The 25,118-nt window shown below is 36.9% G+C and overlaps 1 long non-coding RNA gene across 1 annotated transcript; it reads left to right on the top strand.

Annotated features, from left to right (window-relative positions):
- The first annotated feature begins 5,680 nt into the window (after positions 1–5,680).
- LOC127552118 (uncharacterized) lies at positions 5,681–23,576 on the top strand. The gene is made up of 2 exons (XR_007951265.1): positions 5,681–7,142; positions 23,161–23,576. It is a non-coding gene; the product is annotated as an uncharacterized LOC127552118 (long non-coding RNA).
- The last annotated feature ends 1,542 nt before the right edge of the window (positions 23,577–25,118 follow it).

Genomic DNA, 25,118 nt, shown 5'->3' with positions numbered 1-25,118 from the left:
TCAAACTCAACTTGTACAATATAGAACTATCTTTTCACCATAACTATCCCTATTCTGAAATTCCATATTGTTGTCAAGAACCCCACCATCTTTCTAGTTGCCAAGACTGGCATTGTAACCCATGGCTCCTTGCTCTCATTAATCCTAAATATCAAATTCATTGCCATATCTTGTCATGTCTACATCCACAACATCACTTATATTTAATCTCCATTCAGACATAAACGATCTAAATTCAGGTCTTTATTGCCTTCACTTGGATTACTCTGATGGTCTTCTAATTGGCCTTCCTTCCATAAGCCTCTTAGCATTCCAACTCATTATTCCCTCAGCTGCCAAAGTAATTTTTATTATGGGTCCATCCATGTTACTCTCATGTTGCATGAGTTTCAGTGACTTCCTATTACCTTCAGGATCAATTTTTAAAATCTTCTAGCATTTAAAGGCCTTCCTAGTCTGGTCCTTTTTTGGCATTCAAATCTTCTTATGCTTTATTCCCTTCTATGCCTTTTATAATCCTGGTAACCTGGCCCATTGGCAGTTCCTGAAACACACACTCCATCTTTCATTCCTGTGTTCATCCATGCCTCCAAATGCTCTACTTCCTAGCCTTGTCTCTTAATACCCTTGGTTTCCTTTACATGTCAACTCAAATCCTATCTTCTTTAGGAGGCCTTTCCCTGTTCCCCTTGTTGCCAATGCATTTCTCTTTCTGATTTCCTTTCATCTACTCTACATATTCAGTAGTTGCATATTTTCTCCTTCATTAGAATTCATGCCACATGATAGCAAGTACTGTTTTTTGCCTTTCAATTCCTAAAGCATACAGTAAGTGCTTAATAAATGTTTCTTGATTAGAATGGCTGTGATATTAGTCCAGTAAAAGAATTCTAACCATGATTAGATTAAATAGCATTGAGGTAAAAAGAAGGTTAGGTTTGGAGATCATGTGTTCCAATCCTGATTCTGCTACTTACTCTAGTGAGCCATTTAAACTCTAATTTAGTTGCCTCAACTATAACACAGAAGGATTCAACTGGGTGATCAGTTCTGAATCTCTGATCCCAAGCTATAAAGTCCACTGCTTAGTGGGCTTCAGGGGCTTCTGGGATAAAAGAAAAAACAAACAAACAAACAAACATAGCTTGATATTTAAGACCCTTAATATTTTGGCTGTAGTGATGATCAACTGTGATGGACTTGGCTCTTTTTAACTATGCAGTGATTCAAAGCAGTTCCAATAGAATTGGGATTTGCATCCAGAGAGAAAACTATGGAGACTGTGGATCAAAACATTTTTTTCACCTTTTTTTTTTTTTTGCTTGTTTGTTTTTTTCCTTTTTCATGTTTTTCCCCCTTTGGTCTGATTTTTCTTGCACAACATGATAAATATGGAAATATGTTTAAAAGAATTGCACATATTTAACTGATATCAGATTGCTTGCTATCTTGGAGAGAGGGAGAAAAATTTGGAATGCAAAATCTTACAAAAACGAATGTTGAAAAACATCTTTATATATATTTGGAAGAATAAAATACTATTGAGAAAAAAACATATTTTGATTCCAGATCATTTTTCTGGGCTTATTTCATAATGTTCCTCTTCAGACACTTCAAATTCCAGCCAAAATGGTTTACCTTTCAGTATCTGAATCCAACATCCTATCACCCTCTGCCATGTATGGACTATTGGCTTGTGTCTGTATGATAGCATTCTCTCCTCATCTCTGTGCAATAGAATCATGAGATTTTAAAACTCAGTTCAGATGCCACCCACGATGGGGAGTCTCTCTTAATTCTCCTTGCCATGACTTCTCCCTTCTTCCTCATTTAATTCCTTACTTGTACATCCATTTAAATCTCTTAGTATCTCTGTAAAGATAGGGCATGTTTTGTTTGAGCCTGAAATTTTCAGAGCCTATATAGAATTTTGCACATAGTAGGCACTTCATTATATTTGTTGGATTGGAAGTCCATAGTTCCAATTTATTAGTTTTGCTTCCTTAAGTACTAATGAACACCCTGGCTAGTGTATAAAAACATATCTCATTTGTCAAAATGATGACACTGATGGCTCACTGGGCAGAAGCCAGCATGAGTTTATGAATAATTAAATCTGCTAACTAATATTCCTGTGTCCATTAATAATACAACATGGTTTAGACTAGATCTTTCCTAAGAATTAATTGTTCAGTCAGTAACCTCAAGTAGGGCAGGAATTAGTGAAATTAGTGTTCCAATAAGAGAGGCAGTATGGTGAGAGAAGAGAGAGAGCATGATGGAGTTCGATTCAATGAATCCTAGATGGTAGTGTCTGAAGAATCCAGCTAGAGCAATCCTCTGAATTTATGGATGAGGGAATTGAGGTTTAGAATAATTAAGTCAGCCAAAGTTTTGGATTTGAACACATGCCCTTCAGAACCAGAAAGGTTCAAATTATGGCTTTGCTACTTAATAGTTTTAAGTGGCTATTTAGGTAAGCTCGTTGACTTTTCTGGCCTGTACCTTTCATTTCTAAATACAGAGCTGATACTAGAATTTAGAAGTGTCTTCCAGCTATAGGCAGCTAGGTGGCAGTGAAAAGAATCAGGAAATCATTGTTCAATCATTTTTTCAGTTATATTGGGCTCTTCGCAAATTAAAAAAAAAAATATTGGAGTGACTTACCATTTCCTTCTTCAATTCATTTTATAGATAAGGAAACTGAGGCAAACAAAGTTAAGTGACATATTTAAAGATGTCTGAGGTTGGATTTGAACTCTGAAAAATGAATTTTCCTGACTCCAGGCTCAGCATGCTAACCATTGCATTACCCACCCATGTAGAGTCAGAAAGATCTGAATTGAAATCCATTTCAGATATTTATTAGTTATGTGACCCTGGACAAATCAATTATCTTTTTTGTCTGCCTCAACTTCCTCAATTGTAAAATGGGGGTGGTGATAGAACTCATCTCCTAAGCTTATTGTGAGAATTTCATGATATAACTGTAAATCACTTAGCACAGTACCTGCCACAAGATACTAATTAAGAGCTAATTTTCTTATTTCCTATCCTATTAGAACAAGAGCTTGAACTAGCTGCCTTACAAGAAGGGCTCAAATCATTGAGGAATCCTGTGGTTTTTAGTCTTCAGAGCCCGGAAAAAGGTTGAGTCATTATAGACACTAGGAAGGCAGATGGGTTTACCATCTCAGCAGGGACATTTTAAGTCACTGTGATAGGCAAAGAGGAATCAGACAAAATCCTGAGAGACCTGCATCCCGAAACAGAAATGATTGGAGAAAGTCTTGAATTGGGTGAGTGTTGAATGGCTAGAACCACCCTGTTTATTGAAACTCTCTTTTTGAGAGGTGATAAAATTCCCTGAGAAGTTAAGGGTTTTGCACAATATTTCTTCCCTCTCTTTCCAGATAGTGAATAGATAGATAGATAGATAGATAAATAGATAGATAGAGTGAGCATATATTAAGTACTTAATATGTACCAGGTACTGTGCTAAGTTCTAGGGAACTTATAAAGCAAAGAAGACAATCTTTATCCTTAAGAAGCATATATTTTAAAAAGAGGAAGACAGCAATTAAAAAGAAACTGGATAGAGGAAGGGGAGAGAGAGAAAAGCAGGTGATATAGCAAAGAGAAGGATAAGGAATCAGGAAACAATTAAGATATGGGTGAAATGAAGCACTTTTGGGCCCTTCCTAAAATGGCAGTTCTAGGTAGAAGGTGGAGTAGTAATCAGAAGAGGAAGGCTTCAGGGCAATGTGGCAATATTTAAATGAGGAGAAGGAGAATGAGTTCAAGTGTGATGGAGTGGACAGATGTTCAAACCCAAATTTCTCTGTTTCTCTGAAGTTGTATATTTGCTTATTTCATAGTACTTTAAAGTCAGCTTTCTTTAAAAATAATTGCTATATATTCAAGGCTTTACTTCCTTCCCACCAGATGTCTTGATTATAAAGGTACCTTTAATTGAATACAGAGTGAAAATTTGAGCGTGTTTGAATATAGAGTTTAAATTGATGGACAATTAGCATTTATTAAGGGCCTACTATGTGCCAGGGGAAGTGTTGGGATTCAAAGAAAGGCAAAAAATAGACTGATCAGCTCTTAGTGATCTGACCTGAATTCTGATCTAATGCTCTAAGCTATGATGGTTTTATTACTAAAATACAGTTTTAAAAAGTTTTAAAATTTGAGAGAAAGAATCCATGTGGATCCAGGCTACAGCCCCTAGGCTAAAACAATGATGAGCTCACTGTTGGCTATGGCCAGGTTGCTTTAAATCATAGTGGCTTAGGCAAGGATCACCAGACAATGGCAGCTTGGTAGCTGTGAATAGAATGCTGGGCCTTGAGTTGGGAAGATCTGAGTTCAAATGCATCTTCAGATATTATCTATGTAACCCTGCTCAAATCATTTAATTTGTTTACCTTAGCTATCTCAACTGCAAAATAGAGGGAACAGCATCTATAACCCAGGGTTGTTCTTAGGATAAAATGAGATAAAATTTGTAAAGTGTTTAGCACAGGGCCTGGCACATAAGAAGTACTATTCTTCCCTTTCAACCTTCCCCAAGGTATGAGATATGAATGTATCTTACCATACCTTAAAGCCTTACCTCAAAGACTTTTTGCATAACACTCTTCTCATTGGTGAAGACTGATTATTCAAGGTCCATACTAGCATTCTAGGTCATGTTGGTGAGACCTAAAGAGATTCTGATCTTTGGATTTTTTTGTTAGAAAAGTCATGTCTTTTCAGACTTTCTCTTAGAGGGAGAAAGATTGGGAAGAAGCCAGTGTGTAGAAGAGCCTACTCTTTCATCATCCCTATTCCGAGGGAATTTCCCCTTGGGTGAAATCTGAAACTCTCTTGTTCAAACTCCCAATGGGAGAGCATATGTATTCGGTATTTTCTGGTATATATTCTGCCATGTATATTTTCTCTGATTTCTGTTTTGCTACCACCTTGGATAAATGAGTTTATTTGCTGTTTGCTATGTGTACTTTTGTGGAAAAGACATCTGGTGGAAAGAGTCAAGTCTTGGGTATGTAGCTGAAGGCACTTTTTCTCCATTAGAAGATAGCAGTCAGGAATGCAGCTTGAGCCTAAAAATTATTTCTCTGAGATTTATAAGATTTATCGGAGAAGATATAAATTCTAACCCAGTACATCCTCTTTCTGAGGAGAGTAGAGTTGCCAGCCTTTCCTTTTCATTTATTAAGTATCTACAATATGAAGAGCATAGTAGTAAGAATATAGAAGGAAAGAGGTCACAGAACCTTTTCTAATTGAGTTTATATTCTAAAGAAAGAGAAGTTTGTACAAATTTGTACAAATTTGTACTCCATTTGTACAAATAACTATGACATTAGTGATTAAATAATGTAGACAAAAAGGAGATCTAGGGAAAAACCTGAGAAATGGGAAGGAGAGATCCCTTTCCCCACTGCAGTGATTTAGGAGAAATAAATGAAGGCTTCTAGGAGAAAGTGTCACTCTTTGGCTTTGAATGATTTTATCAGAGAATTGAAGATGGAATGGGAAGGAGTCTATTTTGAACCTATGGCAGGATAACAATTAGCATTAACATAGGGACTTAAGATTTGCAAAGTATTTTATTAATATCATCTCATTTTATCTCTACAATAATCCTGGGAGACAGGAGCTCTTAATGTCTCAATTTTATTTATAGTGAAACTGAGCAACAAAGAGGTTAAGTGACTTGCTTAACTAAAGTCACACAGGGAGGAAGCATCTCAGGCAGGATTTGAGCTCAATTCTTTTGAGTCCATTGTGCCATGTAACTCCATCATGGAAAGGAATGGAGACTAAGAAAGCAGTAATGGAAAGGGGGATGTAAAGTGGCTGAGTTTCTATTGGATGAATAATGAGAAGAAGAATAGAGTAATGCTGGGAAGGTAGATTAGGGTTGAAATATTCAGGACCATCAATAATTTATTGATACTTTATACCTTATTTAATAGATACTACGGAGCTAGAGAAGACTTTGAGTAGATGGATGATTGAGTGATTGATGTAAGAAGAGCAATGCAGGAAGATTATGTGAAGGATGAGCTGGAGGGCAGAGTATATTTACAACTGGAAAAGAAGAAACAGCAAAATTGGAGGCAAAAGAATCAGTGAAGGGGTTGTTCCAAGGTGGAAGGTGTTGCAATGTTGGAAGGTGAAAAATGGTTAAAATGGAGGGGCCTAAAGTGAAGGATATAATCTTGGTAAGGAAAAGAGGTGGAGTAGATTGAAAGTGAGGGACAAGGAAGTTACAAAAGATGAGCCTAAGGAGAAGTATTCCTAGAAGTGCAGGAACAAAAAGGAGAAGGGCCATGTTTTTGGATAAGGGAAACTTTGCTATGTGGGAAAAATCAGTGGGAGTGTTAAACAGAAAGCTGAAAACAGAACTGAAAATGTAGGGAGAGATTGGGGACTAAATTTACATTTGAGAGTCTTTGGCATAGAGATGATGACTGAAACTGAGGGAATGGAAGTTACTTCCAAGGTAGATAGTATATTATATATAAAGAGAAGAAGAATAAGAAGGAAGAAGAAGAAAAAAGAAGAAGAAGAAAGAAGGAGAAGGAGGAGGAGGAGGAGAAAACAAACATTCATTAAGTAACCTACCCTTTACAAGGCTTGATCCTAAACACTTTACAAAGGATTAGGAGTCAACAAAAAAGAGGAATGGTCAGAAAGGTAGAAGGAGAATCATGAAATTTGTGTCACAGAACTTATGAAGAAGCCCAATTCATTAGAATCTCCTTGAGAGTAGTCATAAAAATCTAGGTTCCATACAAGTGTTGACATTCCTTTCCCCAACATGTCATGTCACAATGGGCCACAACATGTCAGGCAACACCCACCCCATCGCTTGTGTCATGACAAATCCATTTCCCAAAGGAGAGCAAGCATCCTGTTTTTAAGGAAGGAAGAGCAACGACAATATGGTCATTCCAATTTGATCTGTCTTTCATTCTCTCAATTTGGTTCATAATAGGCAAAAAGGCACCTTCAAAAAATGCCTCTTTCATTTATAACTGAAGCCAACTGTGAACAGCACGAGTAGTTGGGGTCATTTGGATTATCCCAGGAAACATCTGTGCACGTTTTTCCAGGACTAAGCTGTGAGTCTTACATTTGGGCTAATTTGTTGCTATACCATCTGCTTAAGAACTATCATTCCAGGTGGCTGCCTTCTCAGCAGGCCCGCCTTCCCTTTTGTCAAACCTGAGTATTGGCACTATTTTTTAAAAAGTCAAGAGTGTATGTATGTGTGTGTGTGTGTGTGCGTGTGTGTGTGTGTGTTTGTATGTGTGTATGTGTGTTTGTATGTGTGTGTGTGTGAGTTATTTAAAGAAAGAACTGTGATTGTTCATAAAAAAACAAGGCTCATAATTTTCATTAAGCTCATGTGGAGCCTGTCACAAAGGTGGGATGGGCAGAAGGTGGGGAAGGAAGGCAAGGATTGAGAGCAAATGTAATTGGCAGGCTCTGCTCTAATTGCCACCTCTAAGTGTGTTTATTCTGCAAGCCTTCAATTGTACCTTAGAAAATGTATTAGAAATCTGAATATTAACAGATCTCATGTCTTATTCAGCTGCTTTGTTTCATATATTGAGAAAACCATAATTCTGTAGAAGGGGCATGCTGGAAACAAGGTTGTGAATTGTTGGACAAAGGGGATTTATTAACAAGGGGTTTTAACTTGGGGTCCAAAAACACCCAAGCATTCATCTAGATTTCAGAAGGTTCATGAACTTGGATGGGAAAAATACATCTTTATTTTCAGTAAATTCTAACTGAATTTTAGTATTTTAATGATTTTAAAAACATGATCTGAGAAAGGATCTATAGGCTTTAACAAACTGCTGAAGGGAACATGATACAAATTAAGGTTAAGAATCCCCACTGTATATTCTTCTAGGGTGGAGTGTTGGTACAGCAGAATTACAAATTAAATTCAACAAGTCTTTATTAAGCATCCAAAACCAAGCAGACTTGCATATAGCCTTTTGAGATTTACACAGCTCTTGATTTCATTTGATCCTTGTACGCCCCTGTGAGGTCGGCACTGTAATTATCCTTATTTTATAGATGACAGTACTGAGACAGAGAGAGGGTGAATTACTTGAATATCTGAGACAGGATTTGAATTCAAGTATTCTGGACTCCCAAGGCCAGCAGATATATCCACTATACTACTCGGTTGTCTTACTGTGTCTTATAAATCCTATGCATTTGTCACTCAGGCTGTGAAGCTACAAAGACAACAATGAAATATTGCCATCCTTCAGGAGCTTGAAGGCTACTGAAAGGATTTGATATTTCCATAATAGGTATAGTAAAAGGAAAAAAGTTCAGTAGGGAAGAAGGAGCCTTTTCATGTACATAAAATGCCAATTGAGATTAATTTCATATTTTAGGATTCTCTATGGTAAAAGCTTGAGGTGGTGCCTCATGACCAGTAATATCCTCTTTTATTCAGTAGGTCAGTGGTATACAGTTGTCCTTTTTACATTATGGAGGTTGGAAGTATAGAACTCTGAAGATCTGGAAAATCTACATAATTTTTTTTTGTTTGTACCAGAGAAGGTTTGAATTATTATGTTATTAAAAGACAAAATTGTTATTATACAATCTATACAGATATTTTATGCATTTCTGAGTTTCTAAACTTGTGTCATCTTCTGGCCTTTATGTGTGATTTGTGGCTTCATCAAAATCCCTCCTTCCCCCCCAAAAAAAAAATTCCTGTTTAATTTCTTATGCCTATCTGTAATATATCAAAATTTCAATGGTGAAAGTCCTGATGTGGAAGGGATAACTGTAGTATTTGGATCATTCCTTTGTAATTGTAATGCCAGGGAAACTGAGGTGAGTAGAGACTGTTTTAATTTTTAAAGTGGAGAGTTTAATAAACTAGCTGACTGATGGGATTATGGTCCAAAGCATTTGGTTCAGAGTAATTGGGGCACAGGGTTTATATAGGATTGTAACTAGCAAAGCAAACAGGTGATAATAGAAGCAAAAAGAAAGCAGGCAATTTCCTTATCATCAGGCAGCTGTTATACAAGAAAAAATATGTTTTTCACAAACAATGATGGGAATGGGCTTGGGAGGTATATAATGGTGGGAATGGGTTTAGGATGTATACAGTGATGGGAATGGGCTCAGGATGTATACAATGGTGGGAATGAAAGCAATACCAGAAAGCATACAATGATGGGAATGGACCTAAGGGGACTTTCTAGGGTCAATAATTACAGAGAACAATGACTGATCTTATTTTAGAAAACACCTTGCAGATGTGATGAACCAACCAGCAGAAAACAAGGATGGGAGGAGGCCTTCATATACTTGTCATTTTGATCTATAGCATGAGGAAGTCAAGTTTGGGTGCTCATGAGAAACCAAGAGGAGTCTTTTTAGGTTCAACACAATGTCAAAAACTTCAAGGACCTACATCTACATAACAGTAATTGTACTGTTATTAAGCTGTGAGAAAAGTGGAAGCTTCTTGAAGACAGCTTTTGCACTTTTAGTACTTTTTTTTCTTGTATTCTGGTATTTAATTTGGTACCAGGTCCAGAGAAGCCACTCCATTAAAAACTTCCTGTAATTGAATGATCATTTCAGGTAGCATTGTTATCTGAGTTGGGAAGATGGGTTAAGATTCTGCCTTTGACACATGCTAGCTCTATAATCCTGGTCAGATCACCTGACCGCTCAATGCTCCAAGCAGTTGTCTATGGAAACTGAGGCAAACAGGATTAAATGCATCATCCAAGCTAATACAGCTGGTGAGTGTTGGAGGCTGTATTGAATTCATGGAGATGTCTTGTTGACCCTAAACTATGGCACCGTCTAAATGCCACAAGACAAGCATTCACATGGTATTTAGAAGAAGTCATACATGGTCATTCTCAAGGTTTCTCTTAAGAACTTAGGAATTGATTTCATGACATGGGAGACCTTAGCAAAAGACCACCTAGCATGGTATACCCACATCAAACAAGGTGTGATTCTATATGAACAAAGCAGAATTGCAGTAGCTCAAAAGAAACAAAGAGGAGCACATTTAGAGAATCTACCCCAAATGTTCAAAAGGACTATTTGTGACTGACCTTAGATAGAGCATTTTGAGTTTATTTTGTTTTGGACAATCACAGTTGACACACTATACCTTGACTCTAACGTAATGATATAATTTTGATCCTCTTTGAGAATGAAGGACAACAGCCACTCAGATTTTCTATGACAATAAATTTCTGAGAAGGTACCACCCTTTGTATAGGACATTTTCAATACCAACAAAACCACAATTATGATTTTTTAAACAATTCAATAATGTTTTTAAATGATTTTCTTTATTATCAGTCAAACATAATGCATATAAGTAAAAAAAATAACACTACATGTATGCAGTTATGCTTGTTTATTTATGGATTCAGTGGTCTCTTGCAATAGCCTTACCCTTCTTCCCTGCTTCCTTTGCCACCAAGGGTTTGATGTAAGTAGGTTGGGAACCTCAGAACTAAAGAATAAGCACTCCATGATTTTGAAAGGGCTACTTGTCCTAATTTTCAGAATTAGAAATATCTTTAATCTTTCAGAGCTGATCATTGAATGAGACCTTTTAAAGAGAACCAATAGGAAGTTGGGATTTTAGTTACCAGGCAGTTGGATTAAAGTTATGAAAGGGAGAGGAGGGCTTTTTTTTTTCCTTCCGCCATAGATGCCTGGAAGAAACAAACTATTTTTGATGCTGCTCACACAGAGAGGGCTTAGAGCTAAGGTGGTTGCTTCATCCTCTGAAGGTCACTTTCTAATAACCTGGTGCTTGGGAAGCAATTCTGTTCTATTTGGGGATTTCATATGGCAATTATTCTGTCCTTAAATCTATGCTGCTGCTGTAAATCTAAAGGAAACCCCCTGAAGGCCTCCTACTTTTTAATTTTTATTATTTTTTAAAAATGAATTGTTTCAGGGGAGTTCAACACTGGTCAAGGGGCAGAGGATATTATGATGTAGAGGAGAGTTAAGTTCCAAGAGGAGAAATGTGATCAACTCATAGAAGAATGAGGAAATGTACTGAAAAAAAATAGAAATTATTCATGACCCTAGACCATTGGGTGTGCTGGATTTTATGAGTATATTTTAGTACAGTAGCTGAAAAATAATGGGCACTTAATAAATTCTACTTGACTGAATCTAGAAAAGAACAAAGAAATCCAGCATTTTGTCCCAAGACAGTGTGTGCATGTGCCCATTTCTGTGTGTTTGCCTTCAAAGGAAACACAAACACAAATAATTTCTAGAGTTAAATATTTATAGATGGGCATATAGGGAAGTGCACACACACAGACAATATCAAGAAGGTGATTTAGAGGTGGGAGATCCAGAAAGCTGGGAATCCAACTAAAAGAAACAATGCAATATAAAAAGATAGTTGTTGATTTTAAGTGGCATATAATGAGATAGAAAATAAAGCTGGATGGTTAGAGCACCTGAGTTCAAATTTGATCTCAGACACAACATTTCCTATCTGTGTGACTCTAGACAAGTCACGAACCCCAATTGCCTCAGAAAAAAAAAAGAAAAAAAAAGCTGAAAAGTGAAGGTTGGGATTAGGAAGAAGGCACCCAGTATGGACACATGGAAGACACAAGTTTTTAAGAACTGAAAAAATGGCTGACTTGGGAGCCCTCTTTAAATTATTGTTCATCCTTTAGTTTTGAACAGGACCAATGGCATTTTGGGTGATATCCTGATTCCAGAGTGAATTGAATTTATCAGACAAGATTGTGCAAAGTTATCTACTTCACTCTCTCTTCCTGAGTCATAGTTCAATGGCAAGACAAAAGTTCAGACAATTTGTGATAGCAGTGGGTGACCTTGGCATCTTCAGCCATCTTCATGGCCATTGGATCAAATTTGTTCTCTTATACCCATCCCACAGATAAGTCTTCACAAGCATAGGGATAGACATCTCCCTAACTCACCAGTAGATTTGAGGACTGTCAGTTACTCTTAGCTTGGTTTTCACTGTCTGCCCAGATGGGTATATTTTACCAGGGTATGGCTGCTGCTAATGTTAAGCTTCTTGGAGTCATTGGTGAGAGCTGAGTCCCAGCTGGATCCCAAAAGTGGATGAGCAGCCTGACCTTTTTTACAGTTTTGGGAAGAGTTCTTTGTCCCGTCCTCCAATCAGAGTTGCGTTGCATCCCGAGGAGTGATTCCAAAGCTACCACAATCTCATAAAATTCTGGAGATTTTCAGGGGTCATGGGAGAGCCCGGTTCAAGATGCGCAAACAGGTGAAAAATGAAGAGAGGTAAATAGACAGACAGGCACACAAACACATACTCTTAGTCTTCTTAGGGAGAAGTGATGAGAGCCTGAACTAGGGTGGTGGCAGGAGAGGCAATAAAGGAGATGTTTGGAAATGGTATTGACAAGACTTGATAACTGATTGGATAGGGAATGGGGTGTGAGGGAGAATGAAGTGGGAATAAGACTTTGATGGGCTGAGTCTCTGAATAGATTGTGAAACAGATTGGGGATACTTATTTTAAAGTACTATAGTAAGTGCAATACTTAAGGTTACTTAAAAGTACTTAGTTTAAGTATAGCATTTCCATTAGATGTGAGTTTCTTCACAAAAATTCTGCCTTAGAATCAAGACTCTGGCAGAGAGCCAACAGTAAAAGGGGATTTTAGTTATGTAAGTTCAGGTTAGTGACAGGGGGATGCTACTGATGACAAGTGAACAGTACTTTGGGACATACTGAATATTCACGTGGGTGTGTGAGATTAGGCAAGAAAGGGAAGTTGTCATTTTATTATTCCTGTTTCTGCAACATCTCTCCCATTACTACCCTTCTCTCCACTCACACAGTTGCTACTGTGATTCTGTCATGACCTCTTTCTGGGACTGTTCCCTTCTAATTTTTCTTCGTTTCTCAAAATTTTCCCCTTTCCATCCTTCACTGCAAACAAGTTATTTTCTTAAAAGGACAAATCTGATTATGTATGTAGCTACATACACACATATATGTGTATCTATGCATATACACATATATACATATACTTTGGGTATTTAATAATTCTTGCCATCTGGACTCATCTATTTTTCTAGTTTTCTTACATATTATTATCCCCTGCAAATTCTATATATGGTCATCTAGCCCTACTGGTCTGCCACTGTTTCTCATCCATGACTCTCCCTTTCATATATTTGGACTTTGAAGTGCTGATGTGATGTTCTGATGGACCACTAGCTCGCTGTAGACCATGTCTAGAATGTTTTATCTTTTTTATCTTTGCCTCCTAGAAACCCTGTCTTCCTTTATGTCTCAGAGCAGATATCTCCTCCTGTAGGAATCCTTTGTTGGCCCTCTTAGCTGTTAGTGGTTCCCATTTAAGGTTACCTTACATCTTTTCTATGGTGTACATTATTTATATCTATTTACATAGATGTTGTCTCCTTCATTAGAATATAAATTTCTTGAGGGCAAGGACTGCTTTTTCTTTTTCTCTGTATTCCCAATACTTCGCACTGTGCCTAGAACACAGTAAATTCTAAACAGATATTTATGGATTGATTGACATCATCTGAGTTAAATGAGCAATATAAGATTTTCATTCTAATATAATATAAGCTCTCTGAGAGTAGCTAAGGTTTCTACTTCTGGCTTTGTATTCCTAGACTCTAGTATAAGGCCTGACACATTCATTGTTCAGTTGTGCCAGATTATTCTTCATGATCCCACATGGTGTGTTCTTGGAAAAGATACTTGAGTGGTTTGCCATTTTCTTCTTTGTTGGATTAAGGAAAACAGAAGTTAAATATCTTACGCATGGTTTCACCTTGTCTGTTACAGATTGGATTTGAACTCAGATCTTCCTAATTCTAGACTCAGCAATTTAACTGCCTCTGTATGACACCTAATAAATGCAAATAAATGCCTGCTGCTCCTGTTGATTTCCATAGGAAAAAATTAAATTCTGGAAAACTTTCTTTTGAAATAATAATTTGAAATAATAATTTTTTTCTAATTACACACACACACACACATATATATTAACAATTTGAATTCCAGATTCTCTCCTTCCGTCTTTCTTCTCCCCCTTTCCCTAAGATAACAAGTGATCTCACATAGGCTATACATGTACAATCATGTAAAATATATTTCCATGTTAGTGATGTTGTGAAGGAAAAGAGTTTCCTCCCCTCTCCTCCGCCAAAAAAAAAAAATCCGTGAAAAAAATAGAGAAAAATATTATGCTTCAATAATTATTCACACTTTATCAGTTCTTTCTCTGGAGAAGGATAGTATTTTCGCTGATGTATCCTTTAGAACTGTCTTGAACAGAGTAGCTGTCATTCACAACTGATCATTGTAAAATATTGCTGTTATTCTGTGTACTGTTTTCCTGATTCTGTTGTTTTCACTTTGCCTCAGTTCATGTAAGTCTTTCCAGGTTTTTTTCTGAAAGCATCCTGCTCTTCATTTCTTAGAACATGGTAATTGTCCATCACAATCACATGCCATGACTTGTTTAGTCATTGTCAAAGTGATGGGTATTCTATCACAAAAGATATAAATATTTTGTATAATTAGGTCCTTTTCTCTTTTTTCATCTCTTTGGTAATTCTGGAATGGATGCTTGCTAAACATTTGTAGGTTCCAGCATAGTTTTATCAAGAAAAAAAGGTAGTGCTAGATTAACTTCATTTTCTTTCACAATAGGGCTACTCAGCTGGTCAAGAAGAATGCCATAGATCTTATTTATTTAGATTTTAGCAATATATTTGATAAAATAACTCATGATTTGTGTGGAGAATTGGGAGAGATGTGGACTGGCTGAAAATACAATTAGTTAGGGTCAGAGCTAGTTAAATGACTATGACTCAGTGTCCTAAGATCCTAATATTTAGTTGTAGAACTATAAGGGAACTGAAGCTATCTTTTTCATGATACAGAGAAGGAAACTGAGGCTGAGACTTGCTCAGTGACTTTCTTAAGGTCACATTAAGTAGTGTTAAGTAGTGAGAGTTTAGTCAAGAATCTCTGAATAGAGTCAATGGTCATTCCATCTCTGTGGCAATGTCAGTGTGGTAGAAGGTACATCTCCTAAGAATCTGTTTTTAGCATTGTGATAGAATTTTAAAAATAAATGAACTGGATAATGACATTGGTAACATGCTTATCAAAGTTGTTAATCACAAAAAGCTGGTTGATGATAGGGTCAGGTTCCAAAAAGTGATTGACAAACTAGGGAGTTGGACTGAACCAAATAAAATGAAATCTAATATAAATAAATATAGATCATATACTTAGTTACAAAAATATTCAGCTTCAAAAGCGTAAGATGAGGGAGACATGATTAGTGACAGCTGTTTTCCAAAAGATAGGATGAGATTTAATGAACTACAAGCTTAATACGAGTCAGTAGGATGATACGGAGATGGAATGCTTTGAAGGGTATGGTTCCAAAACATAAAAAAGTTGCTAGTTTCATGGGCAGTTAGGTGGTACAGTGGATAGACTACTGACTTGGAATCAGGAAGACTCCTCTTCTTGAGTTCAAACCTGACTTCACTACCTATTAAGGCAAATCACTTTAGCCTGTGAGGCTCAGTTCTTCATCTGTAAAATAAGCTGGAGAGGAAATGGCAGTTCATTCCAGTATCTTTGCCCAGAAAACTCCTGAAAAACTGTCACAAAGCATTTGAAATGACTCATCAATAGTTTCACTGTAGTCTGATCTATCTTTACCCCAATCTTTCTAGTCATCCAGAGTTACAACCTTAGTGTCATCCCCAATTTCTCACTCTTACTTACCAAGCTGGTAAATCCTGTCATTTCTACCTTCACAGCACCAACCTAGTTCAGGACCTTATATATTTTCCCATGAACTAGTGTAATGGCCTTCTTGCTGGCCTCTTTATGTAAAGTCCCTCCTCTCTTCAATCCATTTTCCACTCAGCTAACAAAGTGATTTTTCTAAATGGGAGGTCTAACCATGTCAGACACATTCTCAATGAGCTACACTGGCTCCCTAATACCACCAGGATCATATATAAATACCCTAGCATTCAAAGCTCTTTGTAAGCGGTCCTTTTCAACCTGTCCAGTCTGCCTTCTTTCCTTTCCCTCACCTTTCCATGATCTGACTATATTAACCTATTGTCAGTTTTTTTTTTTTTTAATTAGGGCTACTCTTCTTGATATTAACAGTCTTCCATGTTTGGTATATTTTGCTCCCTCACCTTGATGTCTTAGTAGCTGACTCAGATCCTGCCTTCTTGCTATAGGAGGCCTTTCCTGGAATCCTCTGCTGCTAATGCATTTTCTTCTTGGAACACCTTCCATCTACTCCCTCTATATATCTTTATATCTATCTAATTATTTACATGGAATCTCCCCAGTTAGCATATGAGTTCCTTAAGATCAGGGACTAATCTCTTTTGTCTATCATCATCTACCCAGAGCTTAGCACAATAAGGGTTTGTGGGTTGACTTAACTGCTGAGCCATCCTTATACCATGCCATTTATACTTGAGCCATCATTGTCATGTATTTCCCATCAGATCTTAGACTTGGATCTTAGTTCAGTGAGTACTGATTGACAAACCAGGGCCTCATATCACTTTCTGTGTGCCTCTATGACCATATCATATCCACATCCAGCTCCTGGGTGACTGGGAAGATGGCATTCATCTCCACAGCAATAAGGATTACATACTTGTATACCCAGTGTCAGGAAACATAATAGGTGTTTAATAAATGCTTTATCTCTTTATTAACACCAAGAATCTAGAAATAGCAATGATGGTTTTGATAACTGCAAAAGAAACCTCCCTTTGAGATCTGCAGCTATGATTTTTCAATAACGTATATTTAAATCATTTTACTTTTTCTTCCATTTCCAGTATTTATAATTTTTAGTACTATCACTTTACAAATGCTCTTTTTTCTATTCAACTACTCTGAGTGATCCTAGTTCTCCATTATTCCAGGTCCATAAGTGAAGACAAAACAAGTACTTGTGTTGGGTATTACTTTTCAGGTATGGATTGGGTTAATTGGCCTCTGAGATCCTTTCCAAATCATATTCCATGATTCATTATTTTTTCCTGTTTGGACCTTCTTTCCATACACTTCTGTGTTATTTGTAGGCAGAACCCAGAATTTCAATTATACCACTGCTTACAGCCACTGTCCCAAAGCAATACTGAGCAAAGTTTAGAGACTATATAAATAAATGTCTGCTATCCTGGTGGATTGTGTTTTATAAGAGATTATTTGATGAAAATTAACATAAAAGGAATTTTGCATTAACTTAGCATAAGTGCTCTGTTGGAGACGTTCTTTTGTATGTAAATTTGACATATTATCTTAATGGGCTTTGGGGAAGTCACTTGTGTAAATAAACAAGTGAATAGATTGTATTAACATTGTCTAAGGTAACCTTTCTTTTGTATTTTCTTCCAGGAGATACTGACTAATGTTGTTAGCTAAGGATGATGGCTAAAGTGGTGAGCTAAGTATGGGGCTTAAGTAAGGATACTGTTGAAGCTGATGGGAAGTATCTTAGCCATCATTAGTTCTGAAGGGTGTAGCCAAACAATGGAAACACAAGTTGCTAGGTGATACAATGGAGAGCATGTAGGGTCTGGTATCAGGAAGATTGGAGTTTAAATCCAGCCTTGGATATTTACTAATGTGTCATTCTGGGAAAATCCCTTAAGCTCTGTTTCAATTGCAAAATGATCAAATAATAGCACTTCCCTTGTTGTGAGGATCAAATGAGATAATAATTATAAAGCACTCAGCAGAATACTTGGCATATAGTAGCTTAAATGTTAGCTAAATATTATTAGGCTTAATTTGTTTTTATTGATAGTATCGGCAGTCATACTGTAATGTCAAAGAAACTGAGGCAAGATAGAGATTAAAGAGTTTTAATATTTTATTTATTGGAGAGGTTGGATTAATTGGCTGGATTTTACTCATGCCTCAAAGTATCCAGCATCGATTGTGAGATTCCAGGGATTCTTATAGGACTTTAGTGATAAGGAAAACAAAGGCAGAAGGAGAGAGCACTGTGAGTGGGAACTTTTAGGAATGGACCATAAATTCGGTTCCGATAGGTTGGGGGTAAGGAAGGACCATAAATCCTGATAAATTGGGAGAATCTAGGAGCCAGGATGTCTGAAATATGCCTACCTATCACTAAATAAACTATCTACAAATTATGGCTCTATGGAATGCTAATGGTCAGGGCTCTCAGCCCTAATTTATATCAATTCTAATGGTCAGGAAGAGGGGTTGCAACCATAGGAACAATTTGGGGAACTGAAGTATAACAATTCAAAGAAACTGAGGCAGAACAATTCAAAGAACTGAAGTATAACAATTCAGGGAAACTGAGACATAATATCATTATCAACTTGAATGATGTATCACTATAGTCTAATACTGAAATCTGAATTTCTAACAATATTTTAACATTTTTAATTCTTTACAACAATTCTTTTGGGTAGAAAAGACAAAAAAAAATTACTCCAAACCAAGCAGCTTTCTGAATGCCAATTTTCAAGTAAGGGGCAGAGCCAAAATGGGAACTCATGATCCCTAATATTAGATTCAGTGACCACACAACTAAGGCCCATTATCTTTTTTCTCCCCCCTCAAATCAAGAGGCAAAAATTTTATTAATTCAATAACAGCAGGTTAAATCTACAAATCCACAGGACTTTCCTAGCTAGTAAATATCCAAGATTAGAGTTAAACTCCAATCTTCCTGATTCCAGACCCTATATGCTCTCCATTGTATCACCTAGCAATTTTTGTTTCTTTTGTCACTGGTATACTCTTTTGAACTAAGACCCCTAAAATACATCCTGTCCTTCAACAATATCTTTACTTACTAAATCCTCATCCTTAGCTCACCACATTGGCCACCATCATTAGCTAATAATATTAGCCAGTACCTTCTTGAAGAAAATACCCCAGAAAGGTTATTTTAGACATTGTTAATACAATCTATTCACTTGTTTATTTACACAAGTGACTTTCTCAAAACCCATTAAGATATTATCTCAAATTTACATACAAAAGAATAACTCCTACTAAGCATTTATGCTAAATTATTGCAAAGGTCCTTTTATGTTAATTTTCATCTTTTAGCAAAGAAAGGGGCATTAGCAAATAATCAAGGGGAAGACAAGTTCCCTAGCAATAAGGGGGAAAGGGTGAGAGATGCCATTAAGGTGTGGCAAGTGAGGGATTGTGCCATTGACTGGCCTGCTAACTCTAAAAAGGAGTTAGGGTCCTAATAGATACTAGCTATTGTGACCCTTAGCAAGTAGACTAACTACTTTTTGGGTGATGGGAATTATGCCATTGACTGGTGATCTAACCCTAAAAGGGATTTAGCACCCTAAAAAGAGTTAATGAGCTAGTGAAGGACAGGTAGGTTCTTTTAGTTTTCAAGGCAGTTGATAAAGGCCAAAGGAATCACTAATTAAAGAATAGTCGCAGCAGAATCAGAATAATACAGTTTTGTTGTTGGAAGTGGCCACATAGGCCATCTAGCCCAAACCACACCTAAAAAAAGAATCTATTTTCTGACACTTGGTCATCCCAGCTTTATCCAAGGACTTCTAGTGAAGTCGCTCAGTCCTCTTCTGAAGTTTCTTTTACTTTCATTCATTGTTTCACATTTTTGAGCAACAAAAAGTAAATCTAATTGTTTTCCATACAGATGCCTTTCAAATACTTGCCAACTTTCATGGTCACTTCTCCCCTCACCCAATAAACACTCCTCTCCCAAGGAATCTCTTCTCCAGCATGAATATCTCAATTCCTTCAGCTCATTGAGGATTGTGAATTCAAAGTCCTTTGACATCCTACTTGTCCTGATCTTATACTATTCTACTTATCAAGGTCCTTCTTAAAAGTGCTGCTCAGAAATGATTTGGGTACCAATAAGTGCTTAATAAATGCTTTTTGGTTGATAGATGATACTTTGGACAATTGCAAGTCCTTGCAATATGCTTCATATGAAGCATTTAGAATGGAGATGGCATTTTAGGAAATAAAATTTTAGTAGAAAACCAATAATCTTTACTGAACTTTTGGTGAGTAATGTAGAAATTGTAATGAACATGTCATTGTCCTCTGTGATTAAGTGAATGAGTTAGAGCTTGTGCTTTAGATGTGCCATGATGCCAGCTAATGGACTGGAGTAGCTAATTTCCTAAGTGTCAGTAAAAGCCTTATCGATGGGTTGGACAAGATGGCCTGGAAAGGATCTGCCAGCGCTGAAAGAGTATGTTTTTGTGATTTGTGGTAACTCAAAGGAGTTAATGCACTTCTGGAAATGAAGATTGTGGGTAACCGATCCGACTCTTATCCACATTTCTAACATATATCTGTTTTTTAAAAATATTTTACTTTTTAAAACTGTTTAAAAAAATAAAAAAAGATACTAGACCTTTCAAGAAACAAAGAAAGGGACCAAATCATATGATTTAGGAACTATATTCTTTGTGAGGAGCAGGGTCATAACTAATGAGATGAATGAAAACCCCAAGAGAAGTTCCCAAGTAACTTACAATCAATTTATTAATTAGGTTTGTTGGCTATCAATAAATAGATGGTCAGTGGTTTCTCTTGGGTAATCAAAGACACCAAGGGAGACCCGAAATGCCTTAAATCCATTTGGAAAGGGAACTTCTGTGACAAGTGAAACTCAGACATTTAATGAAGAGGGAGGCTAAAAGTCTTCTGTTCCCCCCCATGGAGAAAATAGCTTGATCATGAGATTCAACAGCCTTAAAGTATCTGGACAAGGGGAGGCCATCTCCATTTGGACCTTTCTAGCTAGTTTCCTCCTTTATGAGTCGAGTTGCCCCTAACTCTAAAGGAGGAGGAGATTAAGGATAGGGAGGTTCTTCCTCTAGGCAAAGGCTCACCCAGATTGGATTCTGTTGATGGACAGAAATTAGGTCTCCCAGCTGAATGGCGTCTTGCCCAACTAAACATGTGCCTTGAGGGCTATAACAACCTCAGTCAGTCATGCCCTTTTGAACCTGACTGATCTTTTTTTAGAAGTTGGACCTTAACAGAACGGAAAATGATGGATTAAATATGAATAATCAGTCATTAACATGAACTTAATATTAATTTATTTTACTAGCATGGGCTTGGATAAGCTTTGATTCAGGGCAGTGACATACAGGGGGCTGTGCTTCTTCTTTATGAGGCAAAAAAAAAAGCATTTCTTAAGACTGTTTTTAGTGCCCTATACTTAATTACATGTTCCCTTACTGGAAAGTATTGTCATCTAAGATGCTGAAAAATTGTACCGATCATGACTAAAGAGAGTGAAGACATTCAGCCATGCCCTTTCTAGGTTCACATATCCTCTGCACCCATGGTATTGAACTCAAATGGAAATGAATCCTTGTGGGCTCACACTTCATTAGAAAACCATGAATTAACATAAATACATATTATATTTTTGTTTATCTGGATCAAATCATACTGGAAATTTTGTGGTTCACTGAGAGTAATGATTTTGACACTTCTGCCCTAGGACATGTCCATTTCTTTCCTTGAAGCCATAGGTACTTTTTCCACTCCACCCCTATGCCTTCTCATAATCAAATCAAATCAAGACTACCATTCCCTACTGAAATAGCGCAGCCACCATGTTTGTGACCACAAATTCCATCTTTGGCCCTTACTCTCCCATATGTATTGTCTCTCCTGTGGTAATTTGATGTGACATAATGTGACATAAGATAATGTATTATAATACAATATAAGTGAGACGGTATTTGTATCCTCTGGGTTTAATACAGTTCTTGGCACCTAGCATATGCTTAATAAATGCTTCATTTTATTACTTCCAGTTATACTTCTAGCAGACAACAACCCAAGGGTTCTTCCTCTGAGGTCAGTCTTCCCTACCTCTAAATTCAACCTCCAATACTTTGTAAGATGAAATACTAGCCTCTCTTAGTGGTGGGAACTATAGCTTCTCTCTTCTCCAGGTAAAGCTGAACCCAAAGTTGGACGGGTTTCTTTTTAATTTTCTGGACACTCTCTACTTTTCCTCACCCTCCCTTCCTTACCAACCAACCAAATGTTTATTGACTGACTCAACTGTTTTGTCCCAAGTGCAAAAATTCTTAATTATAGCTTGGATAAGGAGAGTTTTAAAGGGCTAGGTTAGATGACACAATAATGAGGGAAGTTTAAAACTTGTATCTCTTTGGTGAGTGAATTTAACCATCCCCATAAACATTTGCCAAGTTGGTGCTCCTTCATGGTAGGTCATGGATTAGGGTGGTGATGACTGAGAGAAGTACAGACTTACAGAGTATTCTGGGAAAGTGAATGAAATAATCACAAGAGACATAAAAGTAAGTTTGAGGTTCTGTATAAGCCTATAGAGACTCAGTGACAAGTTTGATTCTATCAGCTACTGATTAAGTTTGTGGTAAGAACATTTATTTGGCGCTTTTTGCCTTAGTTGTACCAACGTATGAATTATACATGAGATGAAGCTTAATTTTGCATTAGAGTTAGGTAGGCCCTTAAATCTATACAATCCAGTTTTGCAAGGGTTAATATTGAAGAATTATCCATGCACATGTTTTGAAAAAAAAAACTTTAATTAAAAAAAAAGAAGAAATCTTTACAATCCAACCCTTGGATTTTAGGTGAGAAAACTGAGATCTGGAGAAATAAATAAACTTGCCCAAACTCACAAGTTTAAGAAATGGCAAAGTCAAGATTCAAACCCTGGTTCTCTGATGCCAAAACACTCGCTGTTTGCACTGGGCCACTCATGCAAAACTTTCTAAACACAGTAACAGCACCAGATGTAAAACTAAAACAATAACCCCAAATAGACTAGCTAATGCTATTTGTGCCAGAAGTCAGCCTTACCCTGGGGCTGTATTTCTCTACACAGGTACCACTATTTACCTTTTGGCAGCTGTGGGAAACCAGGCACTTTGTACCTAAGGGGAAATTAATTTCAGGTGGGCTGCCTCCATATCTTCTCTTTTTAACATAATGGAAACTTTTATTTTATTCTTTTTTTTTTCCACTTGCAGGATCAGATCTACTGTGAAATTAGCATATGGTTATGATGGCTTTGCCCTTCAGATAAATCAGGACAATGACCTGGCCTCAACTCAGCTCGGCTTAATTTGGACTCAACACAACAGTGCAATTAAACTCAATCCAGTCATCCGCTCTTTATAAAACCTCAGGCTACTCATGGAAGCTACAAAAATTGGTGTAACATAGGCCTTGTCTTCATAGAGCTTACTCTCAGATGAGTGGGAAGGCCATGGGCCCAAAGAATTCATCGGCTACATCCTGAGTCAATCCATTTCAATGGAGCATACCCCATCACATTCTAACTTCAATAAAAGTTATTTCACAGAATATAGAAGTAAGATTTAGGTGGGACCCCGACAGTCATCTTGTCCCATCCATCCATGAAATAAATCCTCATTGTAACATACTTGTCAAGGGAGTCATCCAGATACTTACATCAAACTTGAATTTGTCTTTCCTCCAACTTCATTTTGCTACTAATTCAGCTGCTAAGCAGAAAGGTGAATTCCTATCCATGATAATCTCTCATGTATTTGAACTCACCTATCAGATTTCTCCTAAATTTTCTTTTCTTCAGGTCCTTCTTCTAATAATAATAACTCACCTTTACATGGTGCCCTGAGGTTTTCAAAGAGCTTTTACAAATCTTACAAAATTTATCTGAGTAGTTGCTCACTATAATCCTTTGAGGCAAGTGCATTATTTCTATTTTACAGATAATAATAATTTCATAAAGAACTAACATGAATATAGTGCTTTGTGGAAGACTTGCACGTGTTATGTATTATTTCATCAAAACAACCTATAAGGCAGGCATTGTTGCTAGACTCATTTTATCGTTGTGGAACTGAGCTCAGAGAGGTTATATGATGAACCTGTACTACCAAGGAGTGGAGGCAGGATTTGAACTCTGGTCCTTGTGATGTTATTCTTCCCCTTCTTAAATGCTCCATTCTTGGCTCTCCATACTAATTAGCCTTAAGGCCTTTGTTGTTGCTATCCATTTGGCTGCCTTGTCTTGTTGAATGTCCTTTCTGAATGATAATCCTCCTCACATCAAAAAAAAAAAAATGATGCTCCAGACTCCATGGTCTGACTAAGGAAGAATATAGCATAGCACTCTCTTCCATAGTCCTGAGTACCCACCCTCTCCTAACATGACCTGAGATTGCTTGAATGTTTATGACTGCCATATCAACCTGGTGACACAGAAGCAGCCGGTTTCAAATTCTGGGCTGAAAAAGAAAAGGGATATTGAAGGAGAAAATGAACTTCTATTCCGAACCATTTCCAGAGTTTGGCAAATAGCAAAGAAAATGTCCTATTCAAAGCAAATACTGCCTCAACTTTCTCAGCTGATGACTATAGAGGGGGGAATTTCTATATAGTTAATTTCTAGCATAGCTCACAAGGATTTTTTTTTTTTTTTGGTATTTTCAGAGGTCACTCACTGACAGACCTATTACATAGCAAGTAATTTCATTCAGTTTGGAAATTGTCCTTTGTAATTACATTATCCTTCACTAGTCCCTCTGACTTGAATGTAAATAAGCAAGGAATTCCAGAGCTTTAAATCCTCTCATATCTCAGCTGAATCTGGATATAAAAATTAGAGCAAGGTGTTTTCTGGAGATACATAAAAACCCAGTCTGCTGCTACCCAGTGAAAGCTGCATCAAATCATATATTCCTAACTTTGAACATGTAAAGGATAGGTCTTCTTCTTCTTTTTAAAATTATTTATTTATTTATTTTTAAATTTATTTTTTATCTTTTTATTTTTATTTTATTATTATTTTTTTAGGATATGTCTTTTTGAAAACAAAACAAACAAACAAAAAACCCCTCACAGCCAATTTATGTTATCACTTAAATGGCATGGATTTTGGTGAGATTCTGTTTAAGTGTGACTAGGGAAAATGCACCCCCCCCTTATGCACACTCTCTGG

This window comes from Antechinus flavipes, chromosome 2, assembly GCF_016432865.1.
Source record: "Antechinus flavipes isolate AdamAnt ecotype Samford, QLD, Australia chromosome 2, AdamAnt_v2, whole genome shotgun sequence".
NCBI lineage: Eukaryota > Metazoa > Chordata > Mammalia > Dasyuromorphia > Dasyuridae > Antechinus > Antechinus flavipes.
Note: the sequence above shows the minus strand (reverse complement) of the source record. Positions and strands in the feature narration are given on the sequence as shown.